The 15,539-nt window shown below is 49.9% G+C and overlaps 1 protein-coding gene and 1 long non-coding RNA gene across 2 annotated transcripts in view; both read right to left on the reverse strand.

Annotated features, from left to right (window-relative positions):
- CR2 (complement C3d receptor 2) overlaps window positions 1-15,539 on the reverse strand; it is a 436,172-nt gene that overhangs the window by 290,121 nt on the left and 130,512 nt on the right. The window lies entirely within an intron of this gene.
- Window positions 40-15,479, reverse strand: LOC145722325 (uncharacterized). The gene is made up of 4 exons (XR_014146493.1): window positions 15,346-15,479; window positions 14,522-14,601; window positions 9,167-10,252; window positions 40-955 (listed from the first exon to the last, which is right to left on the reverse strand). It is a non-coding gene; the product is annotated as an uncharacterized LOC145722325 (long non-coding RNA).

Here is a 15,539-nt window from a genome sequence, read left to right on the forward strand (position 1 = left end):
TTATGTCGTAGACTGCCCCGGCCCCCCTCCCACCCACCTCAGCCCTGGAGGCCTTGTCCCTGCTCCAGCTCCTGGCAAGGTTGGCACTTTGCGGAAAGCCCAGACTTGCATGCTGGCATGCATGATGGCCCTGGTGTCTTTCCTCTTCCTTTTTGGGCTGCGGGTATGGGCACGGGCATGCCCCTGTGTGGGGGAGAATGCAGTATGGAAATTACAGCTCAAGTCAGAGTTGTTTGGGGAACCCCCTGTCCTACTGGGGTCTGTGACTCCTGCTATCTAGATCTGACTCAGCTAAGCAAAGCGTTAGTTTGTTCTGGAGCAGGACAGAAACTTCATTTTTGAGTGACATGGCACTAAGCTTGTGTGTTCACACAAAGGTCAGTACAGCTCCATGACTCATCAGCTGTCCAGGATCTGCATGCCCTAGAGACATCTCTTCCTGCCGGGAGCTTCCCTCCTGGATCAAGACAAAGAACCCCAAGAGCAGCAGGAACATCTGAGGGTCTCAGCCTGTGCCGGAGGGCACCTGGGCAAGACCTCTTAGACCACCCGCACCCGGGCACGCCTGGCCTGGCCTGGGTTACAGGCCGCACGTCCCATCCGTACAGGGATGGGGTAGGGCTCCCTTCAGCCCAACTCACGTGGCCCAGCCACACTCCATTTCTCTGGAAATTATTTCCATCCGTTGACAGGGCCAGGATTTCAAGAGCAGCCAGCCAAGAGGCGCATTGGGTTACTCCCTGAGTCCCAAGCAGACTTTGTCCCCTGCATTTCAGGCGGCATTGGAAGCCCCTGGTCCAGGGGTTTCCAGGGCCTTCGGTTAGCGGAGTGACTGGTTCAGTCATCCTCGGTGCATCGTCAGAATAATAGGTGCCGGTCCCGTCGTCAGCCTGGGTTTTGCGTGAAGCTGAGCCGTGAGCCCTCTGGCCGCAGCTTAGATTTCATGTTCAGTGGCCTAGGACAAGATAAGACATTTTAGCCTCTTTCACTTTACCAGGAGGTGATGGGAGCCAGCTTGGGCAGGACACTTTGGAGCCTGGACTTTTGGCCCAAGAGGCAGACTGAGTCAGTCTGCCCAGGAGAAAGCGTCTACTTACGAACAGGGCATCTTGGTCCCAGTATCTGCCATCCCAGGCCTGACCATCCCCCCCAGCAAACAAACACACCCTGTCACTCTGTTTTCCTTGGGCATATTCCATGAGGGAGTCTCTTTTGGTGCTGGGGCTCACTTCCATTTGTGATGTGAATTCAGGACCTGCCTTGGCCTTCACTCGTCTTCCCTCACCCCGCAGCCGTGGGAGTCCCGTGCTCTCAGGGCTGGCACTGGCCAGGCCACTTACGGTCTGCTGCTGCCTGGCTCCAGCTCCCCGTCTGTGGCGACATTCTGGGTCTGCATCTGCATCTCACCTCTGCCAGGACCTACCCTCCAGCACAGGCTGTCCCCAGCCCTTGTCTCGGATTTGCACTTGGCACGTGGTACCGCATTGTGTCCTTGGGGTGTTTGTTGTCACTGCTGGGCCGTGTTTTACTTTCACTCAGCCACCTGGGTAGAAGTGCCCTAGTCCCTTGGGTTGGGGATATGAGGGGAACGACTCCTCAGTGGCTCCGGGGCGGCGTTGGGGGGGGATGCTAGGAGACTGACAAGATGCAGTCTTCAGGCTGACCGCATCATGGTCATCATTATTGATTGAAGCTATTGGCAGCACTGTTTCTCCTGGAATCTTCCCCCATCAGACTTCTAATTTATGAGCACCATGTCTGACACCCACCCCCAGCCCAGCATCTACTCAGACTTTGTCTGATCATATAATATTTGCAGATCCTGTGTTTTTGTTTCTTCTTAAAATATCCCAAGATTAAAAATTATCTTACCAAGAATTTAACCGGTATAGCACTTTGGCTTTTACTTGGCATATCTCTCTAACCGTTTTTCTTCAAGCCCTTCCTCTGCCTCGGACCCACCACCTGAACACGCTTGATCTTATCTGCTACTTTGTCTTATCACCATGAAGCTAGGCTGGCTGTGCCTGGTTACTGTTTGGATGGAAGACCGGGAATGCCAAGGTGTTAGTAGGCCTTTCCTTCCAGTGCCCGATATGGTACCATGCCCCAAATCATCATTGACTGGCATCGTGCTTATTATTATCATCGTGGTAGCTGGCAGCAGTTGAGCATTTATTTTGGTGTTTTTTTACTGAATTTTAAAAATCGTTACTGAAGTCTAACTGACGTACAATGTTATGTTAGTTTCAGGTGGGCAGCACATTGATTCAGCAGTTCTCTACATCACTCGGTGCTCACCACCTTCGGTATAGTCGCCGTCTGTCACCATGTTATTACAATATTATTGGCTGTCTTCCCTCTGCTGTACTTTTTGTCTCCATGACTTACTTATTTTACACCTGGAAATTTGTTCCTCTTCATCCCCTTTATCTATTTCACTTATCCTCCCACTCACCTCCCCTGTAGCAGCCACCGGGTTTTCCTCCACATTCAAGAGTCTGTTTTTTCATTTCTTTGTTCGTTTATTTTGTTTTTTAGATTCCGAATCATACGGAATTTGTCTTTCTCGGACTTATTTCACTTAGTACCCTCTGGGTCCATCCGTGTTGTCACAAATGGCAAGAGCTCACTCTCTTCTATGGCTGAGTAATATTCCATTGTGTGTATATATGTATACCACATCTCCTTTATCCATTCATCTGTGGGTAGACACTTTACATATCTTGACTATTGTAAATAATGCTCCAGTAAACATAGGGGTGCATGTATCTTTTCGAATTAGTGTTTCCATTTTCTTTGGGTAAGTACCCAGTGCAATTACTGGATCATGTGGTATTTCTACTTTTAATTTTTTGAGGAACCTCCATACTGTTTTCCACAGTGGTTGCCCCAATTTACATTCCCACCAGAAGTGAATAAGGGTTCCCTTTCTTCTACCTCCTGGCCAACACTTGTTAATTCTTGTCTTTTTGACATTAGCCATTCTGACTGGTGTGAGATAGTATCTCATTGTGGTTTTGATTTGCATTTCCTTGATGGTTAGTGATAGTGAGCATCGTTTCATGTGTCTCTTGGCTATCTGTAAGTCTTTGGAAAAATGTCTATTCATGTGCTCTGCCCATATTTTAATTGGATTGTTTGGGGGTTTTTGGGTGTTGAGTTGTGTAAGTTCTTTATATATTTTATATATTAACTCCTTACTGGATATATCAATATCTTCTCCCATTCAATAGGTTGCCTTTTTATATCTTCTCCCATTCAATAGGTTGCCTTTTTTTTTTTTGGTGGTGGTTTCCTTTGCTGTGCAGAAGCTTTTCATTTTAGTGTAATCCCAGTAGTTTATTTTTGCTTGTTTCCCTGGCTTGCGGAGACATATCCCTAAACGTGTTGCTGAGGCTAAGAGATGACTGCCTATGTTTTCTTTTAGGAGTTTTATGATTTCAAGTCTAACATTTAGGTGTTCAATCCATTTTGAGTTTATTTTTGTGTCTGGGGTGAATAGTAGTCCAATTTCATTCTTTTGCATGTAGCTGTCCAGTTTTCCAGGCACCATTTATTGATGAAAAGATTGACTTTTCCCCGTTGTATCTTTTTGCCTCCTTTGTCATAGATGAATTGATCATATTTGCATGGGTTTGTTGCTAGGCTCTCGTCCTGTTGCATTGATCTGTGTATCTGCTTTGTACCAGTACCATACTATAGTTTTGATTACTATAGCTTTGGGTAGCATAACTTGAAATCTGGGATTATGGGATCTCCAGCTTTGTTCTTCTCAAGATTGCTTTGGCTATTCTAGCTCCTTTGTGGTTCCATAGAAATTTCAGGATTATTTGTTCTAGTTCTGTGAAAAATGTTCTGGTATTTTTCTAAGGATTGCATTGAATCTGTAGATTGCTTTGGGTAGTATGGACATTTTAATAATATTAATTCTTTCAATCCATGAGCATGGAATATCTTTCTATTTGTTTGTGTCATCTTCAGTTTCTTTCATCAGTGTCCTACAGTTTTAAGAGTGCAGGTCTTCTATTAACCTCCTTGGTTAAATTTATTCCTAGGTACTTTGTTCTGTTTGGTGCAATTGTAAATTTGATTGTTTTCTTGATTTCTCTTTCTGCTACTTCATTATTAGTGTACAGAAATGCAACAGATTTCTGTGCAATAATTTTGTATTCTGTAACATTACTGAAATTCATTTATCAGTTCCGATAGTTTTTTTGGTGGAATCTTCAGGGTTTTCTAGATGGGTATTTACTTGTCGGGCATTGTGCAGAATGCTTCTGTATCTCATTATAGCCTTACGAAGAAAGCCCCTAGGAAGTATGGATGAAGCTGAAACTAGAAACTTAGAGGGGAGAAGTAAGTTGGTCAAGTCTACGTAACAAGTAAAGAGGCTATACTAGAATTTAGATTCAAACCTGTCTCATTTTTTCGTCTGAGTTTTTAACCACTCTATGTGCTATCTTTGTTTAGTAGTATGTACTCACTTAATGTTTGTTGAGTGGCAAGATTGCTCCAACAGTTTGGTCTCCATCGTATCATTAACCATGATGAAGGCAGCACCCAACGTCTTTTTGAATACTTACAGTGGTAGGCCCTGTACTAAGTGATGTACGTCAGTTAATCTATTTAATCTGCACAGCCCAATGAGGAAGATTTTCCCCATTTTTCAGATTAAGAAATTGAGGCACAAGAAGGCTGAGTTAATTTGCCCAAAGTCACATAGCTAAGTAGTAGATAGGCGGGATTTGGATGCAAGTTATCTCTTGCACAGTAGGAATCTGTTCTCTTGATCACTGTTACTGTCTACAAAAAACAAGACTCTTTTTTTTTTCAAAGATTTTATTTATTTATTTGACAGAGAGTTACATAGCGTGAGAGGGAACACAAGTAGGGGGAGTGGGAGAGGGAGAAGCAGGCTTCCCGCTGAGCAAGGAGCCCGATGCGGGGCTCCATCCCAGGACCCTGGGATCATGACCTGAGCCGAAGGCAGACACTTAACGACTGAGCCACCCAGGTGCCCCCAAAAAACAAGACTCATTTTTACCACTGTCCTTTGCTTCTTCTTTGTCTTCCTTTCTTTGTCTATTCCTGATCCTTCTTTTACTTCTGAGAGGTCCAGACTGGGGTGCTCCTCTCAGACTATGCCTGTCCACACTGAACTCACTTTGCAAGATTGGTTCCTCGATTTATATTTTCTTCAACTTCACTTGTTGGCAAATCCTTATGTTAAAATCACCCTATTAAGTTTAGTGCTCCATAATACAAGAATAGACCTACTTGTCTGTCTTATTTCTGACCAAAGGACTGGAACAGGGAGCCCAGAAACAGACCCGTACGTATCTGGACACCTGACCGATGACAGAAGAGGCTCTGCTGAGCAGTAGGACATGACAGTCATTTTAATAAACAGTGCTGGGACCGTTGGATATCCACAAGGAAAGAAATGAATCTCGACCCCACCTCACTTCATACACAAGAATAAACTCCAGAGAGATCATCCCTCTACATGTGTGGGTTAAGACAAAGTAAAACTCCATCTACAAGATAACTCAGAATATCTTCATAACCTTGAGGTAGCCATACATTTTTTAGGAAGACACAAAAAGCACTAGCTAAAAAGGGAAAGATTGATAAGCTGGATTACATGAAAATGAGAAACTTCTGATCATCAAAAGATATCACTGAAAGAGAAAAGACAAGCCGAGTGGAGAAGACACAGGCAGGACCTATAACTGGCAACTGGATTTGTACCCAGGATATGTAAAGACTCCAAGAAATCAACAAGAAAAAGAACCCCTGCCCTCAAAATGGGCAAAAGAACGTCCCATACATACAGGGTTGTGAGCCATGTCGTTTGCTCTCCTGGTTCCAGGTTTCAGCCCGTTTGTCCCAGATCATTGGCACAACCTGGTGGCTGGCCTTGGGAATTCTTGAGTCCCGTGGCTCTTGGTGACATTTCCCTTGTGTGGGGACTGCAGGCCCTTCCTTTCGCATGTCCTGACGCACTCAACTGTTCGTTCTGCCACGAGTGCCTCCTTTCTCATGAAGACGTAATGCGTAAGTCTCTTCCTCTTTTCCTTTGGGTTGTTAACTTTTGATCAGATATTTTAAGACTATTTCTCTCCGGCTTCTTCCTCCCCGCCACCCCTCCACCTCTTTTTTCATTTCCCTTTTTTGTACCTCCTTGTTTTGCCCTAAAAACTTGTGGTGATAAAAGTTATCCTGAAGTATCTATGTGTTTGGGGGATGAGGCTTGTTCTGTGGGCTCCAGAGGCAGAGCAAAGACGAAGGCTAGTAGTTAGTTACCAGAGAGAGATTTCATCTCCGTTATATTCCGTTGTCGGAGTCCTCCAAAGCTGGGATGGGAGTTATTGAACCAAAGTGAGGCTGGACAATGCCTTGGTCATGGTGTTGTTTTTTGAGGGCTCTGTGCCTAGGTGAGCAGCTGGATTGTCCCTTCCAATTTTCCCAGCAAAGCCCTGACAGACTCTTCGATGACGTGCAGAGTAGCAACTCCTAACTGAGAGAGAGGGCCAGGATATTGGAATGACTCTCTTGTCTTTCTGGTGGATCAGGGTAAGGCACAAATACAAGTGCTTTAGGGGCACCTGGGGGGTTTAGTCTGTTCAGTGTCTGACTCTTGATTTCGGCTCAGGTCATGATCTCAGGGTTATCTCGCTTAAGAGTCTCTCCATCTCCTTCTGCCCCTCCCCCCCCCCAATACCAGCTCTTTAATGGTATCATGTATATTTAAAAACAGTTCTAAAGCACCCTTCCATTCATAGCCCTCCACATAGGGCTCGTCGACAACCACTGACCGGAAGGCTGAGGTTCCTCTCAACTTTTCTCTCCGCTGTCCTTCTCCTCCAGTCGCGGCACCTGTGAGGTGAAGTTCTCTGCAGTTACGTTCTTCGTTCCTTTATCTTATTTAAATCCACGTTCTGGCTGAGCTTGCTCCGATCTTTTTCGTAGCAAACGTATCGCATTTTGGATACATTAACACAAAGAAAACAAATTGGAAGCTCTGCAGGTATGTTTTGACTTTTAAAAATTTTTGATGGTGTTTAAAACTTGGAAGTTTAATGAAAGTCTGGATTTCTGCCTTTGCCCGAAAAACCAGACAATGTGGGCTCCTGGTGGCCTCCATGGGCAGATGGCCTCGAGCAGGCAGGGCTGGGGTGGGCTGCCCGTGAGGAGTGGTGTGCTCCTTCCACTTGGCGCACTCCCTCCCCAACCCGCTTCGCGCCTTTATTACCCGCCTAGACCCCAAAGGCATTGGGGTTTGTGACTTCCTGAAGTGGGTCAAGTGGGCTAGCCTGGGAACCCAACCAGTGTGTTTAATGTTATTTCAGTGGGAAAATGAATCCCAGCTTTTGAAGAGCAGATTTTCGGGGCACCTGGGTGGCTCAGTTGGTCAAGCGTCTGACTTCGGCTCGGGTCATGATCTCAGGGTCCTAGGATTGAGCCCCATGTCTGGCTCTCTGCTCGGCGTGGAGTCTGCTTCTCCCTCCTGCTTGTGATCTCTCTTGCTGTCTCTTGCTATCTCTCTCTCTCAAATAAGCACATAAAATCTTTAAAAAAATAAATAAAGAGCAGATTTTTGAAATATCAAAAATACCAGTTTGGGAATGTTGATAGGGGCCCTCAACTAGTATGTGTGGGTCTTAGGGTGATGGCCTGTGTCTTCTTCTATGCTGTATGTTGGCTTAGCACCTAGAAGGTACCTGATAAGTGATTTACCTCATAGGGCCACTGGGTGCCTGTTGTCTGCTGCCTCCCAGGTGGTAAACCAAAACACTTTCACTGTGGTCCACCTGTCAATTAATCTAGAACACCTACTCTAGCCCCAGACGCTTGCATGGAGTTTGAGGTCAGCCCCCCGCACAGTTACCCTGTCCTGAGAAAAACAGTTTCTTTCCTGGTGAAAGATCCAGTCCCCATAGAGTAGGCCCGAATGAGGAGAGGAGAGGACAGAGGCCTGCGCTAAGCATGCTTTCCTGGCGGATGCCCACCGACCAGGAGTTTGTGGCGGTGACCGAGTGATTGCATTCCACACCCTGGACAAGGACTGGGTAAAAGTTCAGCTCCTTCCCTGTAAAGAAAATAATTCTTCATCTCTGGCATTTCGTAGTTTTGACCCAGATCAGTCAGAGGCCACAGAGAGCTCGTGTGGTCTGTAGAGTGTGTGTGGCTTCCTGGGCCTGTCTCTGGGAGAAGCCGAAGGGAGCCGGGGACCTGCTGGGCTCGAGGTGAAGCCCTGCCTTTTCAAGTTTGCCGTGGCCCAGCCTCCCCAGGCCTCATGGGGTGGACGGAAGGAGCCAGCACCTTCTCCTCGCTCAGAAGTTATCTTTACCCCTGAAATCAAACACTGCATGCAGTGCCCTGTAAAACTTCCTTGTAGACTCGAGCTTGCTTGCTAAGTAAACATCCTCCCGTGTTTTTAGAACTGAATTCATTTCTGCTTCCTGGTCATCCCATTCGGGTGTTTCTGTTGTGGGCACAGCGCAGAACCAGGTTAATAGAAGGAAGACCTAGAGCGGGGACAGAGGTGCCTAGAATGACTGTTTGAATCCTAGGAAAATTGTGAAAAGAATAACACGGGAAGAAAAAGCAAAGACTTAGAAGAAAAGCGAAACGAAACAAAGCCTCCCCAAACATAGTGCTGTCCTAACGCTGTTCAAGTCAGACTGGGGCCCGGCTGAGTCCCTGAAATGGGGCCCTTTCTCTGCACGGACTCAAGCTCCGTTGTGCCGTGGTTGGAGACCATGGCCGGCCTCTGTCGGTAAATTCCGTGGCTGCGTATGGCCCTCCTCTGACCCTCACTTGTTCCTTGCTCTCTCTCTCTCTCTCATGACTTATTTGCCTCTTCTCTCTCACTTCCACCCACCCATGACCTCTCCATCGCCATGGCAGTGAGCAGCCACGTCATTCACCAAGTTCATGGGGTGATGGGCCAACTCCTCGAGCCCTACTTCCCTCTGGTTCTCCCTCCTGAAGCAGGAGGCTCCCTGGCAGAGCTCAGAGCCCTTTGTTTATTTGATCCTGGGCTCTTGGATAAATCAGGAATGTCCTGACATGAACTTAGGCATGTTTTTCTTCCATGGAAAAGGGAACTACGGCAAACGGTATTTAAGTAGACAGAGGACCATTCCGAGGGACTTACTTTAGTGTGATCAAGGCCTCATTCCTTTGGTCATCAGACCAGTAGGTGACTTCTTTATTGGCATGCGCTTCCCTGGAGCCCAGAAGGTGTGAATTTGAAGCACTTTCCCCCTGCTGGGAGCCTGGCACGGATGCTCTGGGCTTCTTTTAAACCCGTGGAGTGCCACGGTCGTCTTCCAAGTGGTCTTCTTTCTGCGGGGTGGAACCTTGGCCCTGAGTAGTTGCCCGAAGAAGGCGGCTTAGGAAGCAGGGTGCAGGAGAAGGTGGCCGCCTGGTCTCTCATTCTCAAGTCCTCTTCCCGGAAGTTGCAAGGTTCTTGATGTGATATACCTTATGAGTCAGCTACCCCAGGACCTGAGTGTATCGCGTCTAGTTTCACGTGGTGCCGCTGGTTGTCATAAACCTTTGCTGGTCTGCATTGTTTGGACACAGTGGCGTGGGGACCCGAGACTCCCCGGGTCTTTCTGGGTATGTAGGGTCTAGCGAGTTGGCTTCTAAGCTGTTCCGGAAATATTTTGGGGTCTGGGGGCAGGAAAATGTTGGGAGCTATGTCGTTAGCTGCAGCGGGGACCTGTCAGTATCCAAAAACAACCCCAGCCGGGCTTCAGAGGGCCCGTGGGAAAGCCCCGTCCCCGTGAGAGTTTCCAGGTGTGGGCAGGCCTGGCGCCACCATCAGGGGGGCCGTGGTGGGGAGCTGGCCGATGCTCGTTTCGCAGGGCTGCCCACCGCGGGGAGAAGAACCCAGCCGTTGGCCACTCCAGGTCCAGGCTTGGCCGCTGCTCTGTTTTGCTGCTTTTCATGTTGTCAGAGGATCTTCTTGGGAACAAATGACTCAGCAACCTGAATCTCTGGGACTGAGTGGCCTAAGTGCCTTTTGAGAAGTGATCGGACGTTTCCACCGAGGCCCTAAAATCCTGAGCCCGGAACGAATCCAGATCCAGGCTGGTTTTATTCTGGATTCTTCAGGCTGCAGTTCAATTAGATTTCTCCAGCTCCCACCCCGGTAAAAGGACAGCATTCGCGGGGTAAGCAGGCAATGTTCTAATCACACTTTTGGTCCTTAGGAAATTCCAGGGAGAAAAAGATCCTGGTGTGTGGCCAAAAAAAGCAGAAAACAACACAAGTCAGCCATGGCCATCATTCTGGACGTGTCCGTGGCAGAAAGAGTTAATAGGACTGTGTCAGGGTGAGGGCCATCTTACTCTCCTGTCTGGGAGAAGCTCATACGGTTCAAGAAAAGATGAGGCAACATTTAGTGTGGGACAACCCTGTCTGGGTTCCGGGCGCTGTCACTCAAAGAGTTAAGCTAGTTTGGTGGCTGGGAAGCCCTCGGGGAAGGCGTGAGCCTGCAGGGACCAGGCCCTCTCTGCCCCAGAGCAGTGAGGTATATGGGGTAAGAAAATGGGCTGAAAAGTATGGCCAGGGAAGTGGAGTGTAGGCCCAACTTTTTTTTTTTTTTTTTTGCCTTGTTTGACCAGCCTTGGCACTGCCCTCCGGCTCTCCAGGGGAAAAGCTGCAGTTCTGCTCTTGCAACACAAGGAGCAGGCTGGAGAATTTAGATCTGCGTCACAGAGCTCAGAGAGAGAGAGGAGAGAGAGAGAGAGAGAGCGCTCCGTCGATAGGTCTGCTAGCAACAGCCGTGCTGCAGCAGAGAGAGAGAAATCAAGAAACAAGTCATAGCAACACCGGGCACCAGGTTCTGCCAGCTCACTTGCCAAGCGTTCAGAAATCTGTCAGGGGCTGGCGGCCTCTGGGTAGCCCGGGCTAAGGAGATGACACGCAAGGTGGCACGGGCGGTTCCCGCGGGGGGGAGGTGGGTGGTGGTGGGGGGCAGGGGTGGGAGCCAGAGGTTGCGGGGCGATGGTGGAAGGTTTAACGGGACCGATTTCTGGAACATTCGGGACTGCGGCACCCTGCGGCCAGACCGAGATTTGGGTCTGCGCAAGCGACGATGGGTGGTCCGATGGGCTTCAGGACTTGATGGCGTAACCCCCTTCTTCCCCCACGTACGTATTTGTTGGGATCGGGGGCGATGTCTCTGCGTATGTGGGTGCTCTGTCTTTCTCACCTTCTTTCTCGCTTTTTGCTATTTTTTCTCTGAGAGAGGGTTTTTTGTTTTTGTTTTTGTTTTTTCCACTTTAATTTCTTTTCTCTTAGTGTCAGCTGCTCAAGCCTGACCGGGGTAGAGGAGAGAGGAGCAAGCTGTCCCTGGCGTCCCACCTGACCTCCCAGCCTTTGCCCCCATTTCCTTCTATTGGACAGACAGACAGACAGACTGGTTTTCCAGGTTGTTTGGGTGTCAGCGTCTGTCTGTCCGTCCATGCGATTCTTAGGTGGAAGGAAGGTAGGGAGTGGGGAGGAGAGGTGCTGGGAGGAAAGTGAAAGGCACAGTTTTCCAGGGGTTGCCTGATTGAAATGTTCGGCCCCAGGCACCTGGGGTTGGTGGGGAGCAGGTGGGCAGGATGGGGCGTGGGTTGGGAGAAGTGGGGTAAAGCTGCTAGGTTTGTCACTGCGTAGTTGGGAAAAGTGGGGAATGGTGACGCAGTCACTGTTGCATCTTGTTAGGAGCTCCAGGGGGACAGGTAGTGAGGCTCCCGGCATCTGTAGGGCCAGCTGAGAGGGGTTAAGGATGAGCTGAGGAGGGAAGCGAGCATTTAGAGATTAAATGTCATCCTTTTGGCGTTGGAAAGTTGTTTACCTTGCGCTCTCTGTGTCTCCATGTTGGCACCCTTCCAGTTCACATGTGATGGCCTTCCTTGTACTGCTGCATCATTAACTAAGTGACTGAGCTGGCCTTCCATTGGCCAGGGGAGGGCTCTCACTCCAGACCTTTCTTCTGATTGGTGGGTGGGCCAATGGCAGGTGAAAACCTTTTTTTGATTGGCTGAGGGCAGGGTATCAAATCTGAATTTGCATTTCACTTGCTTAAAGGGGAGGGGGGGAGAAGCCCAGCAGCTTTCTAAAATCTGTTGAGGGGTGTGCGTATGCCCCTGTGTCCGTGCCTGCTTTTGACTGACCAGCTGAAGCCTGTTCCTATGCCTTTTTTATTTCATGCACTCTAAGGAAGAGGAGCTCAGTGTTCCCCAAACTTTTTTTTGAAGGAGGAAGGGCTGGAGAGATGGGTGCGCAGAGAGTCGACCAAACTGGAAGGAAATATTTGTCCTTTAGTTTGGTGTCGGAAAAGGGAGTTTTCAGTCTGCCACACCTCAGTGTTGCGGCAAAATAATTCTTGGCTCCCCTGGAAACGCACGGGCAAGGTAGGACGGAGGCGCTGCGGCTGACAACCACCACCACCATGGGCTTCCTGCTGCCTCTGGGCTACTCCCCGGGGGCCAGAGATTTGCATTGACGGGGCTGTCCAGAGCTGAGCCCAGTGTAGGAAGGACCTGCCTTCTGGAAGCTGCTGCTCCTTGGTGCTGGGAAAGGTGAGGACGGGAACTGACTCCAGGAGGTTGCTCGGAAACTGCGTATTTGGTGGGATTTCCAGGAAAGCCACTGGGCCACGAGAGGTGTGGAGGTCCCAGGTTAGAAAGGTTTGTCGTTCTGGGGAGTGAGGAGAGTGAGAGCAAAACTAGGGCAGCAGGCTGTTCGCCTGTGGCTGGGGGAGGGAGACTTGGAAAAATCAGGGTCCTGGCTCCCCATCGGGTCCTTGTGGCAGGTCTCGTGTTTGTGGGGAGGGGGTTTCTGAGCCCTGCGCCTTGCGCAGTGGCCCCCACCCATGACTGCGCATCCGGGAACGCAATGCGCCCTGGGTCGCCGGCCTAGGACAGCACCGCCCTTCTTATTACATAACGGAGGCACGTCTGTGCCTTCTCGGCCCTTCTTTGCAACCCTGCCTCCTGGCTCCCCAGGGCCCACGGAGCTGGGGAGGGTCTGGTTGGGAGCAGTGGAAGACTTTGCTCCCTCGGAGGGTTAGCTCTTGTCCGGTCAGTGGTAGGAGCTAGGTTTGAACACAGAAATGGGCTGCTGTCCCCCTTGGGGTATGGAACGCAGAATGTCCTTCTGGATGCCCTGTGTCACCCATGGCCCCCAGGACTTCTCGGGGGCATGGGGTGATGCCCTTCTTTCCCTCTTACGCTCTCTGGGTTTTGAGAGGAAGTTTCTGATGGAAAAGACGTGACAATTGTAAGAGTGAGGAAGGGTGGGGTGGGGGGCGCCCAGTTGGGAGGTGGTTGACAGTTCATTCCCCTTGTCACTGGCTTCCCTTTCCTTGGGTGGGTTGATAATATTTTTGGACTCCCTTTTATCCTAAGGCTGCCATTTTGGAGGCATTTCTCCTGGTCTCTGACATGGTGGCGTTGGTTTTTCTGGTCCTGCTGTGCCAGTTCCGCAGAGTGGGTGGGGGGCGGGGGCTATGACGGAGGAGGGGAAGGGGGGGCAAAAGCGCAGCAGAGGCGGGTACAGTGGTGGCTGCCGCAGTGAAGGTGGCCCCAGGGGCAGGACCGCCCAGTCCCACCCTCGGACACAGCCTTGGGTGGGGGTTCCACCGCCTGGGGTGTGGGCTTGGCCAGAAGGTGGGCGTTGCTAACAGAAGGCCTGGGTCTCTCATGCCCTCCTCGGCTCGAGGCTTAAAGCAGTCCAGAGAAAAAGCTTGAGTTTTTCGGGGGGAGAGTGAAGGCAGAGACACGGCTGCTCATCTGAGATGTGTCGGACCTGTGGTTTGTGTTCCCCAAATAGGCTCTGTCTCCGGCAGTCTCTCTGTGGGGACGGAGGGGGGGGTGGGGTCCAAGGCAGATTTATTCGATGGCCCTCCCTTTTTATTGTTTTTATTCTCTGCTCCTCGTCATGCCCCCTGCCAGTGCCATGGTTCCAGCTGTAGTCCTCCAGTGAGGCTCCCTGCTGCCCGTCCCTCTCCTCTCCAGGCCCTTCTGCGTGCAGCGGCCATCTTGTCTTTTCTTGCTTAGAGATTTAAAATGGTTTCTCATCGTTTCCAGAGTAAAATCCCTTCCCTTTAGCACAGTGCCGAAGGCTGGCTATAACCAGCCTTAGCTCTCCTACTCAGTCTGACTTCTCTGCGTTTCCCCAGGTGGACCACGTATTCCAGCAAAACCAGGCAACTTACTTTTTCTTGCTTTTCCGATCTCCCTGTTTGCACCACTGGTATTTTCCATGACTCTTTGGCCCTACCGCACCCACCTGCGGCAGCCCTGCCATCCTCCGTGGGCCTTTGCGGATCCCCTTCACGAGAAGCAATCCTCGTAACCGCCGCTTGCTCCCTCTGGCCAAGGTCTCATACACTTCATCCTTCTCGGATGCTACTTTGGTTATCTTCTGGTTCTTTGTGTGTGTAAGTCGTAAGTCACCTATTAGATGAAGAGCTCCAAGAAGCCGGGGAACAAAGAAGGAAAACACTTACCTATTTGGTGCCTTCTGTTTACCAGGTACCACGTCAGGCTCTTTCTCGGAGCTCATTTCATGTATTGCTTTACCGCAACGCTGCGAGGAGAATCCCATGGCTGGTAAGTGTTCTGCTCATGATTAGAACCCTTATTCTCCCAAAGCCTTTGCATTTTTTTACCTGTCCGTTCTCAGTGTCTGCAAAATGCCTCTTACAAAGTAGACCCCCAAAACGTGTCTATTTAAGGAATTTTGTACATCCGTAATACTGTGTGGGGGTTTGGGTGGCCGACGTTCCTGCGCCCGAGGTCCGGGTCTCGTAGTCATTCTGTGCTACCCTCCCTGTTACCTCATTAACTTTCTCCTCTTCTTTGCGGTCAGGTTCACACAAGATGATCGCTTTTTTTTTTTGTAGCTGCAATTGGTGGATTAACAAACCTCCTAGAGGAGGAGGTGGAGATGGGGTGGTTGTAGCATCTTCAGAGCAGAATGAGCTCCAGAACCCAGAATCACTGGAGCTCATACAAGGCAGGGAGCAGAGCCTCCGTTTGCATCTGACCCTGCCTCGTCTTGCTGGGTGGTTTCTCTAAGGCTTCGTGATCTCAGTCAGTGACATGGAGCCTCCGTAATCTACTACACAGAAATGCCTAATATACTGCTAAGCAGATAGGATCCCTGCAGAAACTGAAGCACCTCCCTTTCCCCTGCCCAGCTGTCTTATCGGGCCCTTAAGAAGGGAACATAGCAGGTGGCTGGAGAAGGAATGGGGAGGGAAGGGAGCTTGCGTGCCTTCAGTGATATCAGAAGCAGAGGCAGAGGAAGAGGTAACCAGGCAGTATGCACCTGAAGCCTGCGAGGGGACGCCTTTCCCCCACCCGGAGTAAAGACCCCTTTAACGTCTGCGTCAGGGAAACGCCGTGGGAGCGGAGCCGTGAGGCCAGGGCAGGCGGTGGCAGGGTGAGGGTTAACCAGTGGTCCTTCCTGGGAGCCTTGTGATGCCAGCTTAGTTTCCCTTCTTTCTGAATGGCAGTGGTGGC

This window comes from Leptonychotes weddellii, chromosome 6 (genome assembly GCF_054177405.1).
Source record: "Leptonychotes weddellii isolate Sample4059 chromosome 6, ASM5417740v2, whole genome shotgun sequence".
Lineage (NCBI taxonomy): Eukaryota > Metazoa > Chordata > Mammalia > Carnivora > Phocidae > Leptonychotes > Leptonychotes weddellii.